A 15,657-nucleotide genomic window follows, 5' to 3' on the forward strand; every position below is an offset into this window, starting at 1 on the left:
GGTGAGGAGATGATTAACACGAAACATCTGACTTTTTTTTACTAGAATCTTCCTTAGTTTATCTTTAATCTTCCCAATGACCATTTGATATGTAAATTCTTATGCTCATTTCATAAAAGAGAACACTGAAGCTCAGAGTAGTTAATCATCTGCCTCAGGTGATTCAGCTCCTAAATGGAAGAATGGGGTTTGTCCTAAGGTTTACCTTACACCCTGTTGCCTCAGGATAATTTTATTGAGATAAAATCATGGTAAAAATGGACCATGTGGGGGCCAGACCATGGCTTAGCGGTGAAGTGCGCGCGCTCCGCTACTGGCGGCCCGCGGTTCAGATCCCGGGCGCGCACCAACGCACCGCTTCTCCGGCCATGCTGAGGCCACGTCCCACATACAGCAACTAGAAAGATGTGCAACTGTGACATACAACTATCTACTGGGGCTTTGGGGAAAAAAAAAAGGAGGAGGATTGGCAAAAGATGTTAGCTCAGCGCCGGTCTTCCTCAGCAAAAAGAGGAGGATTACCATGGATGTTAGCTCAGGGCTGATCTTCCTCACAAAAAAATAAATAAATAAAACTGAAAAAAAACATGGACCATGTGAGCAGTCTTGAGGTCAGGAAAACAAGGAATCACAGAATGACTGGAGGCAGCCTTGGGGGTGGGAGAAGTATATTTGGACCGGAGGGCAACGTCTTCGTAACAGCACAGCGTTTCGTGGCTGCTCAAGATTGTGTGAGGACCACACTTGGCTCTTCTGTTCATTTAAGCGTTTGTTTGTTTGTTGACTTGGACTTTCCAGGGTTTTGGATTTAATTTTGAATGTCTTGAGCAGCCATCAGGTTGTGAGCTTACCACTCCCTGCTGTCCTACCAGGCGAGGTTCACTGATGTACGTTATGTGTTAGGAACATCTCTAAGCGTCGGAGTTTGCACTTCCTAGTTCACAGGCTATTTACTTATCTGACACCTTTCCCCAGGGATAAAAAACTATTCTGTGAGACAAATACTAAACAGTTGTAAATGCAAGTATTATTTACAGTACTCTAATTTAGCATCATGTGGAAGAACCAGATGTGGGAGGGCCAGGTGTCAGGGAAAGTCAAGGAATCAGACAAGAGGTCATAAATTTAACAAAGGAGATGGTTACAAGGAGAGATGGGACCAAAATCTAGTCTGAGAAGAGTGAATTTTACAATAGGAAGTTTCAAATGAAGGTGAGAAATTTGGAGACTCTGTCTGATCTTAGCTAGGCCAGATTAAGGCTGACTGAGAACTAAGGGGCAGGCATGTGTTATCTAGCGATTCAGTTTTAGGAACTGTATTTTATAAATGATAGACTGAGATTCAGGACAGAAAACGAAGCCCTTGTAGTGGCCTACGTCAAGGATCAGGATGGGACCCCAGTTATTAGGAAACTGATGTACAGAGGTAAGTAGAAAGCTAATGCTAAAATTAACATGCTGAATTTAATTAAAATGCTAAAATTAACTCCATGCTAAGCAGATCCAGTGAACTGGGTGTAGTTATGCTTTTCTTTCTCTGTGTGGGTCTAGGAGTGATCTCAGATGGAGAGGAGACAAACTTGAAAGTTAACATTAAATAACCCCAAACATAAGCCTTTGCAGTTGTGATCATGGGCTTATGTTAACATTTTTCTGCTGTTTTATCCTCCTTTTTCCATAAAAGAAAGAGGAATTATAAAGAAAGATTAAAGGAGACAGCTTGGCAAATGACCTTCAGTTTCCTGAATCTCTCTCCCACTATCAACCCTGGGGAAACCTTGGAAGTGCAAGCAGGATTCTGAGGGATTAACATGAAATTCGTGAGATACTCCTGAAGAGGCCCAAGGCCCTTTGACACCTGGCTTGGGGACTGGTGAAGTGGCGGCCACATGGAGATGTGCAGCATGGGGAGAGCAAGGGCTGGTAGGGAGACGGCTCTTGTGTTCTGCTTTCCCATGTCCTCAACTTGGCTTGGAGCTTTTGCTACTACTCAGTGTAAGATTTTAAAATGAGGCCATTTTTGGTCACTTAGGTTGCCCCAGGTCACATCAGATATAGTATAGGTGTTGCCCTGGCAATGCTCATGTAGCAATGCTCAGATTGTACTGAAAACACTGATCTGGCTTTGAGCAATATTATCTATATATTATCCAAGAGCTGTATTACTACAATCATAAAAATTATTCCAGTTTTTCATTACGCAATAAGATCTAGTTTCATAATCAAGATAATATTAGTTGCTTGCTATAATGAAAATTGGAGGACAAGGTGGGTTTTTTTGTTTGTTTCTTTCCTCATATTGTTATGATTTATATCCAATGGCGGTTAAAATTCTTTACTTACAGAATGCTATGAGATAGTTCCTTTAAATGGTCTTCTATAATGTAAATATTTAAATATACGCAATTCGGTGTATATGTATATATTTGACTTTAATTATGCTGCATTCTTGTGTATTATAAATGGATCATTTTTTTTTCTTAACTTTATTTTTTCAGAACAGTTTTAGGTTCGCAGCAAAATGGGGAAGGTACAGAGATTTCTCATATACCCTTTGCCTCTACACATGCATAGCCTCCCGTTATCAACATCCCCCACCAGAATATTATATTTGTTGCAGTTAATGAACCTACATTCACTCATTGTAGCCACCCAAGGTCCATAGTTTACTTTCTGGTTCATTCTTGATGTTCTACATTCCATGGGTTTGGGCAAATGTATAGACATGTATCTATCATTTTGTTATCACATTGCCTTAAAAATCCTTCGTGCTCGACCTATTCATCTCTCCCTTCCTCCTCCAAGACCTGAAAACTACTGATCTTTTTACTTCCTCCATAATTTTGGTTTTTCCAGAACATCATATACTTGGAATCACAGATAATATACCCTTTTCAGATTGCTTTATTTCACTTTGGTTTTCCAAAGTGGGTGTACCATTTTGCATTCTCACTAGCAACGAATGAAAATTTCTATTTCTCCACATTCTCACCGGGATTTGGCATCAGTGTTTTAGATTTTAGCCATTATAATAGGTGAGTAGGGTATTGCTGTTTTAATTTGCATTTTCCTGATGACATATGTTGTGGATCATCTTTTCATATGCTTATTTGTCATCTGTATATCCTCTATGGTAAGGAGTCTGTTTGTCTTTCGCCCATTTTTAATTAGGTTGTTCATTTTCTTATTGTTTTAAGAGTTTTAAGAGTTCTTTGTATATTTTGGGTAACAGTCCTTTATCAGACATGTCTTTTGCAAATATTTTCTCCCAGTCTGTGCCTTGTCTTCTCATTCTCTTGTCAATGTCTTTTGCAGAGCAGAAATTTTTAATTGTAGTGAAATATAATATCAATTCTTTCTTTCATGGATGGATGCCTTTAATGTTGTATTTGAAAATTCACTGATAAACCCAAGGTCATCAAGATCTTCTATGTTATCTTCTAGGAAGTTTATGTTTTGTGTTTACCTTTAGGTCTATGATTAATTTGAGTAAATTTTTGTAAAGGGTATAAGGTCTGTGTCGAGAATTACTTTTTTATATGTGGATGTCCAGTTGTAACAACACCATCTGTGAAAAGATTGTCCCTTATCCATTGAATTACCTTTTCTCTTTTGTCAAAGATCAGTTGATTATATTTGTGTGAGTCTATTTCTGGGATCTCTATTCTATTTGTCTATTCTTTCACCAAGACCACACTGTCTTGATTGCAGTAGCTTCATAGTAAGTCTTGAAATTGGGTAATGTCCATCTCCACTTTGCTCTTTTCCCTCAATATTGTGTTGCTGTTCTGGGTCTTTTGCCTCTCCATATAAACTTTAGAATCAACTTGTCCATACAAAAACTTGCTGGTATTTTGATTGGAATTTCATTGAATCTATAGATCAATTTGGGAAGAACTGACATTTTCACAATATTGAACTTCCTGGATTGGAACATGGAGTACCTCTCCATTTATTTAGTTCTCTATTGATTTATTTAATCAGAGTTTTATAGTTTTCTTCCTATAAATCTTGTGTGTGTTTTATTAGATTTATACCCCTGTATTTCATTTTTTTGCTGCTAATGTAAATGGCATTATGTTTTATTGTTAGTTCTTTGACATTTTCTACATAGACAATCATGTCATCTGTGAACAAAGTTTTATTTCCTTTTCTTGTCTTATTGCATTAGCCAGGACTTCCAGTGTGACATTGAAACAAAGTAGCAAGAAGAGACATCTTGATGAACATATATATATGAAAGTCACCTCATTTTGTTAAACTTAGTAAATATTAGCTGATCTTATAAGCTATATATATTATCAATATTTTTCTATTATTAATATTTCTATTTCTGTATTTATTAGGTTTGGAAATATTTTGGTGTCTGATGTGAAATAGAAATCTAACTTTTTCCTTATTTTTGCTTCCCTGGATTTAGCCTAGATGTTCAAACACCGTTTATTGAGTAATCCATTCTTTCTCACTGATGTAATATGCTACTTTAACTGAAAGAATCTGTTTCTGAACTTTCTCCTATCCCGTTGAGAGTTTCCATCTTTTTTTATTATTAAGTGGGAATTTAGGTGTCTTTGTGTTGGAGGCTGTTAGCTAGGTTATATTTTTAACTATGAGTCTGTAATTTTCAATTTCTAACAACTTTATTCATAACTGGAATGATAATGATAGTAAGTAAATCCCAAAAAAAGGTAGATGGTCCAAACACATAAATAAGAATATAAACATTTATTATATATTAAAGGTAGTACCAAAAATAAATATGGAAAAATGGAGTATTTAATAAAATATGTCAGAGTGAAAGGCTATACATTTGGGGAATCTGATTAGGTCTGTATCACACACTTTCAATAAAATTAATTTCTAATGGATTAAAAATTTTTTATGTAAAAATTAAAACCATAAGAATATTAGAAGAAAATATAGGTGGATCATTACATAAGTGAGAACAGGAATGTCTTTAGAAATATGACCTAAGGAGAAAGAGAAAATATTGATGAATTTGACTACATAAAATCTTAAACATTCTGCACACCAAGAAACAACAAAAAATAATTTTAATAACAAAGGAGAAATTGGAAAAAAATATGACAAATGTTATATATCATAAATTAGTGAAGGAATTAAAAAATCAATAAGAAAACAATAGCAAAACATGAACAATAACAAAGATGAGCAAATATAGGAATATTTAAATGTTGGAAAAATAGAGAATGCTAATAAGTATATTAAAACGTTTTAGTGCAAATTTTAATTAAAAGTTCAGATTTCTGCAAAACTAAAATGTCATTTAATCCTATCAAATTAGCCAAGATATAAAATACTATAATATAAACCTTTGGTAATTGTGTATAAAAATGGTGAAGTATAATTCTTTTGGGAGTCCATTAGAGAAGGTCTATCAAAAAACTTTTATCCAATAATATCACTTTTTGTAATTTAATAAATAAATTAAAAGGTTGGAGAAGGTTCATGTGTGTCTTTACATGTGTGTGTGTCAGGGTACAGCAGAGATTTTTTTCATAATGGAAACATTGAAAATATATCCAATAATAAGTGATTGGTTACATATATGTGTACATGTATACATGTGTATATGTGTATACATGCATGTTTATATGTGTGTTATATATTTAAGTGTGTAGTCAGGTGATATTGAATTATTGAATATTCTTTTCTTCCTTACTAATTTTCCTCACTGAGAGAATCTGTTTCTAGGTTATTTCTTTTGTATTTTCATACAAAATAATCATATCTAGCCAAAAATATGATCTAGATGAATATTATTTTAGTGAAAATGTGTAAAAAATACAATATTAAGGTGGAAAATGTTAATTGCAAAATATAATAGCCCGGGAGACCATATCTTACATGTGAGCTCATATAGATTTGAAAAGAAACACACACTTACAAACACACAAAGTTTTAAATGTATTTATCTCTTGTGAATAGAATTCTTGAGTTTTGCTTAATTTTATTTATTGAGGCTCTGTATTTTTATAAAACAAAATGTATAAGTATTTATAACAATAAGAGATTATTTTAGAAGAAGTTTGAATGGAAGATGGATCGAGATGATGAACATCCCATTTGAAAGGCATTTACACCCCCTTCCAATTAAATTCTTTGAAAATGAAAAATCCATTTTTTTAAGGATAAAATTTTAACAGTGCTATCAATTAAGAAAGAATAGTTTTGGTGGCCAAGACATTTTGACAAATTCTTAGAAGATAAACTCATGATTGTCAAAGAAGCAAGAGTGAAATAAACCACAGCAGAAAAAACACACGAAGGTGAAAACTGGTGCAGAGGCGATTGCAATTTCAGCATGAATCCCAGCTCAGTGCACACGTGAAGGGAGCAGGAGGAGGGCCAGGCCCAGGGACTTCAGGCAGTTAAGCGGCAACACTGACAACTCCAGGCGAGTCTAGCCCACCTGGCTCTTTGTCTGAGTCAGGCAGCAGCAGGTCTGGTCCCAGGCAAACCCCAGGACAGCTCTGAGGAAATGGACTGATCAACATGGGAAGCCTGTTAATATGGGCGATGGGGCCTGAGATTTAAATCACAGGTTAAGAAAACTGTATCTCTAAAGGAGAGACTGAAAGAACGTGAAAGAAAAGGCAAGGAGAAAAATAAACAAATGTTCTAATCCTAGAGTAAAAGCCTCATAATTTTAAAAATTGGGTAAGGGTATGCCACCCTGCCTTCTCTTTCTGTATCCACATAACCTGAATGAACTATGCCACATCCACTTAGAAGGAATTTGAGGAACCCTCCTTAGCCAGGGCGCTGGCCCCCTAAGAAGATCTACGCACCCACTGAGCAACCCAGTAGAGCTGCCTACACTAATCAACAGGTCATTATTCTCAAAACTAATTGACAACCATGTTCACAGACTTTATGAAAAACCACCAGCATGGAAAGAAAGACCATGATAAACAGGAGAGCTGTAACATAATTAATTCCATGAAATAAAATATTATTAGACTGGTATGCAAAACAAAATTCAATCATATATTATTCTCAGTAAATATAACTAAAAAAAGATATTGGTATAAAATCCGTTGTTGGTCAAAAGTATAACAGAAAAATGCTAATGAGAAGAATACAGAATTACATGTGCAAACTATTAAGTGAAACAGGATTTTTCATATTATACTAAAGTTTTGAAAAACAATAAAACAGCATCTATATAAAGGAGAAATAAAAGTTTTAAAAAATACAATCCAATAGGAGCTTCTCTCACAATATAAAAGATGAATTAGATAAAAAGAAATAAGGACATGGACTATTTACATAATGCAATAAGATAACTCATTCTTATATTTAGAATATTGCATACAGCACATAGAAAATGAGCCTCTTTTAAGACATTCATGAAATAGGGGAAAATGATTGTATGAAAACACAAGGCAATCAATAAATTCTGTGAGGCAGAAATCCTTTGGACCTTATTTACTAACCACAATAAAATAAAAATGAAGTTAACAATAAAATAAAATGAAAAGAGCTAACAAATTCCTAGGATAAAAATGAAATCAACTCTGAAATTATAAGCTATTTAGGAATGAATAGCAGTAAAGCGCGACATACTAAAAACCATGATGTAGACAAAGATGTATGAAGGGAAATGTGTGGCTTTAAATACAAGTAGTAGAACTTAATAACAATTTTAAATGAATGAATTAAAATAAATAAGCTAAAGAAAACAGTGGAACGAAATAATCTAGAAATAAGTAAGGGAGGCCTTAAACAGAATAGAAATCAAAATCAATATTCTAGAATACAACAGCAACAACAAATAATAACAAAAGTGTAGATTTGATCAACAAAAACATAATCTGGTTCTTTAAAGTCTCATAATTATAGGCAAATAATTGATAATTAAGAGAGAGGAGAATCACAAATAAATATTAGGAATAGGAAAATGCATCTAACTATAGATGTAATAGAAATTTTAAAATATAAATAAATACTACATGCAAATATGTGCCAAAAGTTTGAAAAATCTAGATTCAAGGATGGTTTTCATATAGATATGCAAGAGATACAGGAAAAAAATAAGTGAAGAAGATTGAAATGCTGTCAAAGAAAATGAGAATATGGGGCCGGCCCCATGGCTTGGCTGTTGAGTGCACACGCTCCGCTGCTGGCGGCCTGGGTTCCGATCCTGGGCGTGCACCAACGCACTGCTTCTCCGGCCATGCTGAGGCGGCGTCCCACATACAGCAACTAGAAGGATGTACAACTATGACATACAACTATCTACTGGGGCTTTGGGGAAAAAAAGGGGGAGGATTGGCAATAGATGTTAGCTCAGAGCTGGTCTTCCTCAGCAAAAAGAGAAGGATTAGCGTGGATGTTAGCTCAGGGCTGATCTTCCTCACGAAAAAAAAAAAAAAGAAAGAAAATGTGAATATGGAATAAGGGATATCGTGGAGTCAGAGGAGTAGAAACCTAGAGGAAGGGAGCGCTCTTCAGCATCAAATACCAGGGGAAATTCAAGTAGGCAAGAGTTCAACGATACAGTTGGATCTGGCAACTTGAAGTTATTTGAATTGTAATATCTTACACCCCTTTGTACAGGGAAGTATTTAGTGTTGTCAATAATTATAGGTTTCTGAAGATGTACAAACTCAAATCTAAATAAACCTCTGCTGTGTCTTAGAAGGAATTACCCTACCAAGAATGTGGGCTTAGTACTATCAGTGGTATGGTCTGGCTCTAATGTCACTGACTTCAATTTTTTTTAAATGCTATATACAAACAAAAAGTTCTATCTATAAATGAAAAAGCTCATTTGAGAGTATCTTTATGAATATTATTACTACTAATGATAATAATTCATTTGGAGATATTCTGTGCTTTAAATAGTATCTTCAATCTGATCATGATGCTGTATACCTTCAAAGTTTCCCAAACTCACCTACTATAAGCAGCAGCTAGTTTTGAAGATTTAGTTAAAAGAAATTTACTGAAACAGTGGACCTTAGAATCACTGGACACTGTTACGGGTCAATACACTTACAATTTCCCCTCAACTACAGTGGTAAATTAATCTATTTTTCTATGGGATGGATCCTTTTGGGATTTTCTTTTCCATGCAGAAACTAAAATGTTATAAAAACAAGTAGTGATAAACCAACTACTCTGAGAATAGATTGCCTGAGAATAGATTGTCTGCCTTTTCTGACTGCAACTGTTCAAGAAGAGATAAATATAACTATATGGTTTTCGATGTATGTTCTTTTTATTAGTGGACAAAAAAGAAATAGTGTTTAACATGATCTCTAAAAAATAATAATTTCTTTACAGACTATATTTCTATTCCTGTTTATGTCTGCATCTTCCTTACACATGAAATGTGTCTGTATAATTATTTTAAGAGGTATTCAAAATAAAATATCCATGGGGCCTGATCCCAAATAATCTCACCTACTCCAACTCGATGCTTCCCTAGTCCTTGCTGCTGAGTAAGGATTTATAGAATCTACTAGGCAGTACAACAAAGACCAAGTTACAAGCAGCGTCTGTTGTCATTGAAGTTATTATGAAACTTCATGGGAAGGAATCTCAGGACAAAAGTAAAGAAAATTATTTTCTCACCAAGAATAAATAAGTAAACATATATATTTATAAGCATAAGGCAGAGGCTTACATTTAAAAAAAATATATACAGTCATGCAAAATTAGTTCAGATCTATTCAGTATTCATAGTTCCTTAAACGTGTTTTGCTCTTTTTAATCACCATATGCTGTTCCCTTGGCTTCACATTCTTTATTCCCATCTTCGGTTGAGTACCTTCTATCCATCCTCCCTGTTTCAGCTTCCTATCTCCTTCAGGGAGTTTTCCTGGCTATAAGAACAGGCTGGATATATTTTCTAGGTGAGCCAATCATATCCTCTCCTTTTTCATCTTAGCATTTATCAAACTATATTTAAATCATCTGGTTAGTCATGTAACAGTTGTCTATCTTCACTAGGTTGGCTACAACACAGGTAGGCAAACTATGCAGGCCAAATCCAGCCAGACACCCGTTTTTGTACTGCCCATGAGCTAGGAATAGTTGTTACATAATTAAAAGTTTAAAAATAAATGTAAAAGAAGTCATATTTCATGACATGTGACTATTATATGAAATTAAAATTTCGATGTCTAGAAATAGTTTTATTAGAATGCAGCCACGCCCATTCATTTACATATTGTCACTGGCTACTTTTGAGCAAGAATGGCGGAGTTGAGTCGTTGCAAGAGAGACCATATACCCTGCACAGACAAAAATATTTACTGTCTGGTCCATTGCAGAAAATGTTTGCCAACGCCTTTTCTACAATATCAACCTAAAATGGTATCCAGAAATATAATAAGTTCAAGCTCTCAACTACCATTTTTATTCAATAATCCCCAGGTATTGAAGAATGTCTTTCTTTTCCTGTTCACTATTGTGGGAGCTCAGATCACATTGCTGCTGCTTCTGATAGTAAATGCTCCAGAAACTTCTAAAGGAACATTGTTGTGGCCAATATCATTGACGCCTACTGATGGTAGAGAGGGGGCAACACCATAAGTGTGCTGAGGCCTTGACCATCTCTGAGAAAGAGCCTGAAAATCGAAAAAAAAAAATTATTCAGCCCTTTAAGAATACAATGGATCACGCTTTGTTTAATCACTTTCCCATTAACTAACCTAGCTTTCATCTTGAGTATGACAGGAAAGTAATATAAGCTCTTACCTTCCTCTTTCCCTAATTCCTAGCAGAATTAGATCTATCTTGCTGGAACATCAAAGCAACTCCCTGGAGTTGGCTTGAGGTGCAGTAAACAAGCCGCCAGGTGACTCAGGGAGGCAACCGGACAAACCTAGTTCCATTCATAGGTAATTGGCAACACTCTTTTCCTGACATCATCACCCGTGTAAGATATCTAGGCTCATCCTTACCAGTGCCTCACGAAAGTCTCTTATGAGCTCCTGCTGCCTTCAGTATTCTTAGCCAAACTCACAGAAAGAGAAAGTAGAATAGTGGTTGCCAGGGGCTGAGGGATGGGGGAAAATAGGGGGTATTGCTGTTCAACAGCTATAACATTTCGGTTATGTAGTTACATAGATGAATCAGTTCTAGAGAGCTGCTGGATGACATTGTACCTATAGTTAACAATGTTGTATCGTACGCTTACAAATTTGTTAAAAGGGTGGGTCTCAAGTTAAGTGTTTTTACCACAATTTAAAGAACAAAAAAATAAAATGAATGTTATTTTAATCATATCTTACAGACGTGAACAATGGCAGGGGAGAAGATGAGATCATAAACAGTATGTCCTTTGTTGATAAGGGATGGTCCAGCAGTCAAGGCTTCGCTCTTTAAGGTGGCTCATGGAAAGTTGATTTTCCTCAAACTCCAAACCACCTCAGAGAGAAAGGTTTACTCCTGAACCTTTATCACCAAAGGGCATATTTTATGGTTGCGTATTCATTTGAAGACATCCTTATCAATTTATCAGAGAGCTACCCTGAAGTTATAATAAAACTTTCTGATGTGACCAAGGACACACTTAAGGGAAATGGTTCACGTTGGTGGCCCCTGTAGAAAGAATTCCTTGCCAACAATTTCTACAAAGACCAAAAAGATAATTGACCTTTCAAAAGGACCAAAGCATAGCATCAGGCTCTGCTTCAACCATCCTAAATAGCTCATAAAATAGAATTCCATTTCCCCACTCCTGCCCATTTTGTGTGAGTATCACTTTTGCTAAATATATATATGAAGGCATTATTAAAAATCACTATCAGCATTATCACCTTTTTATATTTTCTATTTTAAAACATGAAATTTCTGAAATTTTCCCATTTCACTTTTAAGAACTATTTTGTAGAATTTTAATGTGAACTGATAGCAAAATATTTTTAAATGATATTCTACTCTATGATTATTCTGAGATATTCATATTGAAAATATATGAGTCAAACATAATAATTTAATACATTGCTATTCTGATTTTTTTCCTTCTTCTATGTTAATTTAAAATTTATCTCATCTTAATAATGGGAATATTATAATACTCAACTAATACTTTCCCCGTAGAAGAATGCGATTTTACCTTTACCTGATTTAGCAATAAAAAATATTTGCAGCTCATGTGAACATAAAATGTCTCGCCAATAGCTATCATCTTATATATAACTTTAAACTTTTCTTGCATTTCTATTCATAGCTTTGAATGATCTGTAGAGATAAAAAATATTTGATTTTCTTTTGGCTTTCCTTTTGCTTAACTGGACATATTCTTTTTCTCTGGGAATAAATTCTTCCTTTGCCTGACTCAGCCATTTTTTCAAAGAGAGAAGTAACTCAAATTAATTAATGTTACAAAATAATAAAATACTCAAAATGTGTTCAAAGGATTAACGAGTAAGAACTTATTAGACCAGAAAACAAAAAATATATTTGATTTTGTTTATCTATGAAATATTCTCAAGTTTTTTTTCAGTAGAAGGGCAAGTATGAAAGTACTGATAGGAGAGGCACAGTGAACAGTCTCTTGGATATCTTTTCACGGGAAGAAGGAAAGAGAAAAAGAGAAAGAGAAAGAAAGGAACAAACAACTAATGAGGAGGGAGGGAGTGTGAAGGCAGGAAGGGAGTGAGAGAAGAGGGAGGGAGGAGGGAGGTAACATAAGCGTAACCCTTCATGGTACCTTAAGGTCCTAGGATTGGGGAGCAGGTGATGGGGGCTTTTACCTCTCACCTTCTACCCTTTAGAATGTTTGATTTTGTGCTACACTACATTTGTATTCCTAAAAAAACTAAGTGATACAAATATTTTTTTACAAAATGTTAGGATTTCAAAACTTTTCCCTTAGCCTAGCTAATATTTTTCTGGGCCATAATTATTTGAAAATAGTGCTAACAGCTCAATGAAGTACAACTGAAGAAATGGTGTAAAATATTTTCAGAATTTATTAAATCTGAGCTGTAGCCATAAAAATATTTCTTTAAAGTCCAACTTCATTTCTTTAAAATTTGTGCCTGTGGGAATTTGTAACATTAGATCAAATATGTTTTTTCTTCAAAATAAAAGAAGCACGGAAGATTTGCTCAAGAATAACCACGGCAAGCAACCCAATGCCTGTCCCGTGCTCTGTTCACAGTTGGGTTCTATAGTAAGTTATTTTCCATAATTTTATTAATATTCTTCTACAGGGAATTTATTTCTAATGTGATACATTATATAGATAATTTTATGAAATAAATTCGATTTCAAAACTAGAGCAATCAAACCTGAAGGAGACCACAGATACACCTACAAAAATCAATGCACTATAAACGCAGGCTTCCTTTCAAGACAATAAAACAGTGGTGCATGAAACAGTATAGTCACTCTTGCAAAGAAAAGGACTCAAGGTACCAAATAAACTTTAAACAGTTTTCTATCTAAGGCAAAGTGTGTGTGTATGTGTGTACATTCTCAAATATATGAAAGTACATGTATATTTACCTCTGAAAGCACATGCATGCACATATCTGCTTCTCTCTGTGTGGAGAAACAGCAGGAAATATAACAAAAACAGAGAGGATGAATCTTTTGGAGAAATTAATCATGTCTTACTCAACAGAGACAGCAGAATCAGCCCCGATTCCCTATCACATCACTGTTATCCTGCCCTTTAGAGAAACATCAGAAGCAATTGATGTCTTCTCCAGCTAGTGGGTTCTCAGGGGCCCCCTGATTTAAGCTCAGACTCCACCAGATGGATGTGCAGGTAATCCGCGGACAGAGTCCCTGGGCTGCGTACATTGCAGACACAAGGTAGCCTTTGCTTCTGGACCTTGCTGGATGAGGACTTTCATTAATTTCTTCTTTTTAAAAACATATTCACAGTCAGTCATCACAACAATTACAAAAACAATTTTTACATTTTCGTATTAATGTTATTTGATAAATTATATCATAAATAGGAGAAATGGAATTATCAGGTAAATAAAATATGTCCTCTTTGTGCTTCTCTTTTCTATTTGCATTTAAGCTCCTAAAGAAATCAAAGTAATATTCATAATAACGACATTAATAGCTTTTTTATTGAACATTTATTATATATTACAAACATATATTGTCTCTGATCACCCTCACAAAACATTTGTGAGGACGTAAGTATTATTGTTATCTTCCCCTATTTAAATATGAAGAAATAATTGTGGAGAAACTGAGTCTGTTTCCTAGGACAAGGAGAGTTATAAATAAGTTCTAAGTGATAGTCAGAATTTGTAGTTGATCTTCAAACAGGTTGATTCTCTACACTTGACTGAGAAAATAAGCATCTCTCCATCCCTCACTGCTCCATATGAATCTCTTCTGAGCCTTAAGCTTCCATCTTCTTGGACAAAATTGCAATGACTTTATAGTTGATGGTCTCAACTCACTTATGCAAAAAACTAACTGAATTCAAGTAGAGTCAGGAAATCTCCAAGTCCACTGATGGCAGGAAAATGTGACACAAAAATGTTCAGTCATTTCTTTCTCATTTAAAACAGTCTCTTTTAGCAAAATGATCTCAAAAAAGCGTAGTGTTTCTCCTCCCTCCCTGTTCCTTTGCCCAGCAAATGACATCAAAGAATTGGAGAGGATGGCTTGTTCTGAGGTGTCCGCTGTTCCTCGTTGATACCACCAGTCCATTTTGACATGTCTCATCTCATCAGTTGTCTGAGTGTCAGCCTCTGACTTCACAGGGTTCCCACTGAAGCATCCATGGCTGGTGTCACATGTAGCCATTCTTTTTGGCCCTGTGAATGCACTGTGCCCTGACTGCTCATCCTCTCCAACTGATAAGCCCCAATTAAAGGTACTGCTGATCCATTGAGATTCTAGATTATTCCACACAATAGCTTCTTTCTTCTAGGATGCTTTGATGAGTCCACAGGCCCTGGCAGGATGCACTGGCACATAGTTCTGAGCTTCCTTTGCTGTGGCCATAGGGAGTATTTTAGATCATTTCATACCTCATAGTCACCTAAAGAGAAGGCAAGTGGATAGAGGTAGACTGCTTCAGTCCAGCTCTCTCTCTCTCTCTGCCTTGATCAGCTCTGATGCCATTCCCATTTTAAGGCAACCTTACACCAGAAGCTATGATGTAGACAGCATACCATGACCAACCATCCTGGTTTGCCCAGGACTGAGGGAGTTCTGGAATACAGGGCTCTCAGTGATAAAACTGGGAACAACTTAGGCAAACTGGATGGTTGGTCACCCTACATACAAGATAATATCTAAAAATCCTCACCAGCTTGGGGTGTCTATGAGAGGCCAGGATGCATGGTGTGGAGAAGGTGAAGAGATGTGCAGAAGAGTGCAGATGCTAGTGGGGAATGCTAGAAAGACTAGAACCATATGGGGTGAGGACACAAAGCCCTGTACAGGGTTATCCATGCTCACAAAGTTTGCACTCAGCATTCTGACAATTGTAGTCTATTTGTATGTGTCATCTCCTTGGTACCTTCAATGAGAGTACACAAATGCAGGCTTAGTATAGCAAAGCTAACTCCAGCAAAATGTACAGTGCATTTTTGTGCTAAAGACTTCTTTTGGCTTCAATATTGTGGAAAAGGTTTAAATACGATAGGGAGGCATTTTCATTTGTTTTGACTTGTTTTAGCATTACTACATATG

General features: G+C 35.6%; 1 protein-coding gene across 1 annotated transcript in view; it reads left to right on the forward strand.

Moving 5' to 3' along the window:
• EYS (eyes shut homolog) overlaps window positions 1-15,657 on the forward strand; it is a 1,424,867-nt gene that overhangs the window by 612,204 nt on the left and 797,006 nt on the right. The gene's annotated exons all lie outside the window — the stretch shown is intronic.

The sequence above is a fragment of the Diceros bicornis genome, chromosome 14 (genome assembly GCF_020826845.1).
Source record: "Diceros bicornis minor isolate mBicDic1 chromosome 14, mDicBic1.mat.cur, whole genome shotgun sequence".
Lineage (NCBI taxonomy): Eukaryota > Metazoa > Chordata > Mammalia > Perissodactyla > Rhinocerotidae > Diceros > Diceros bicornis.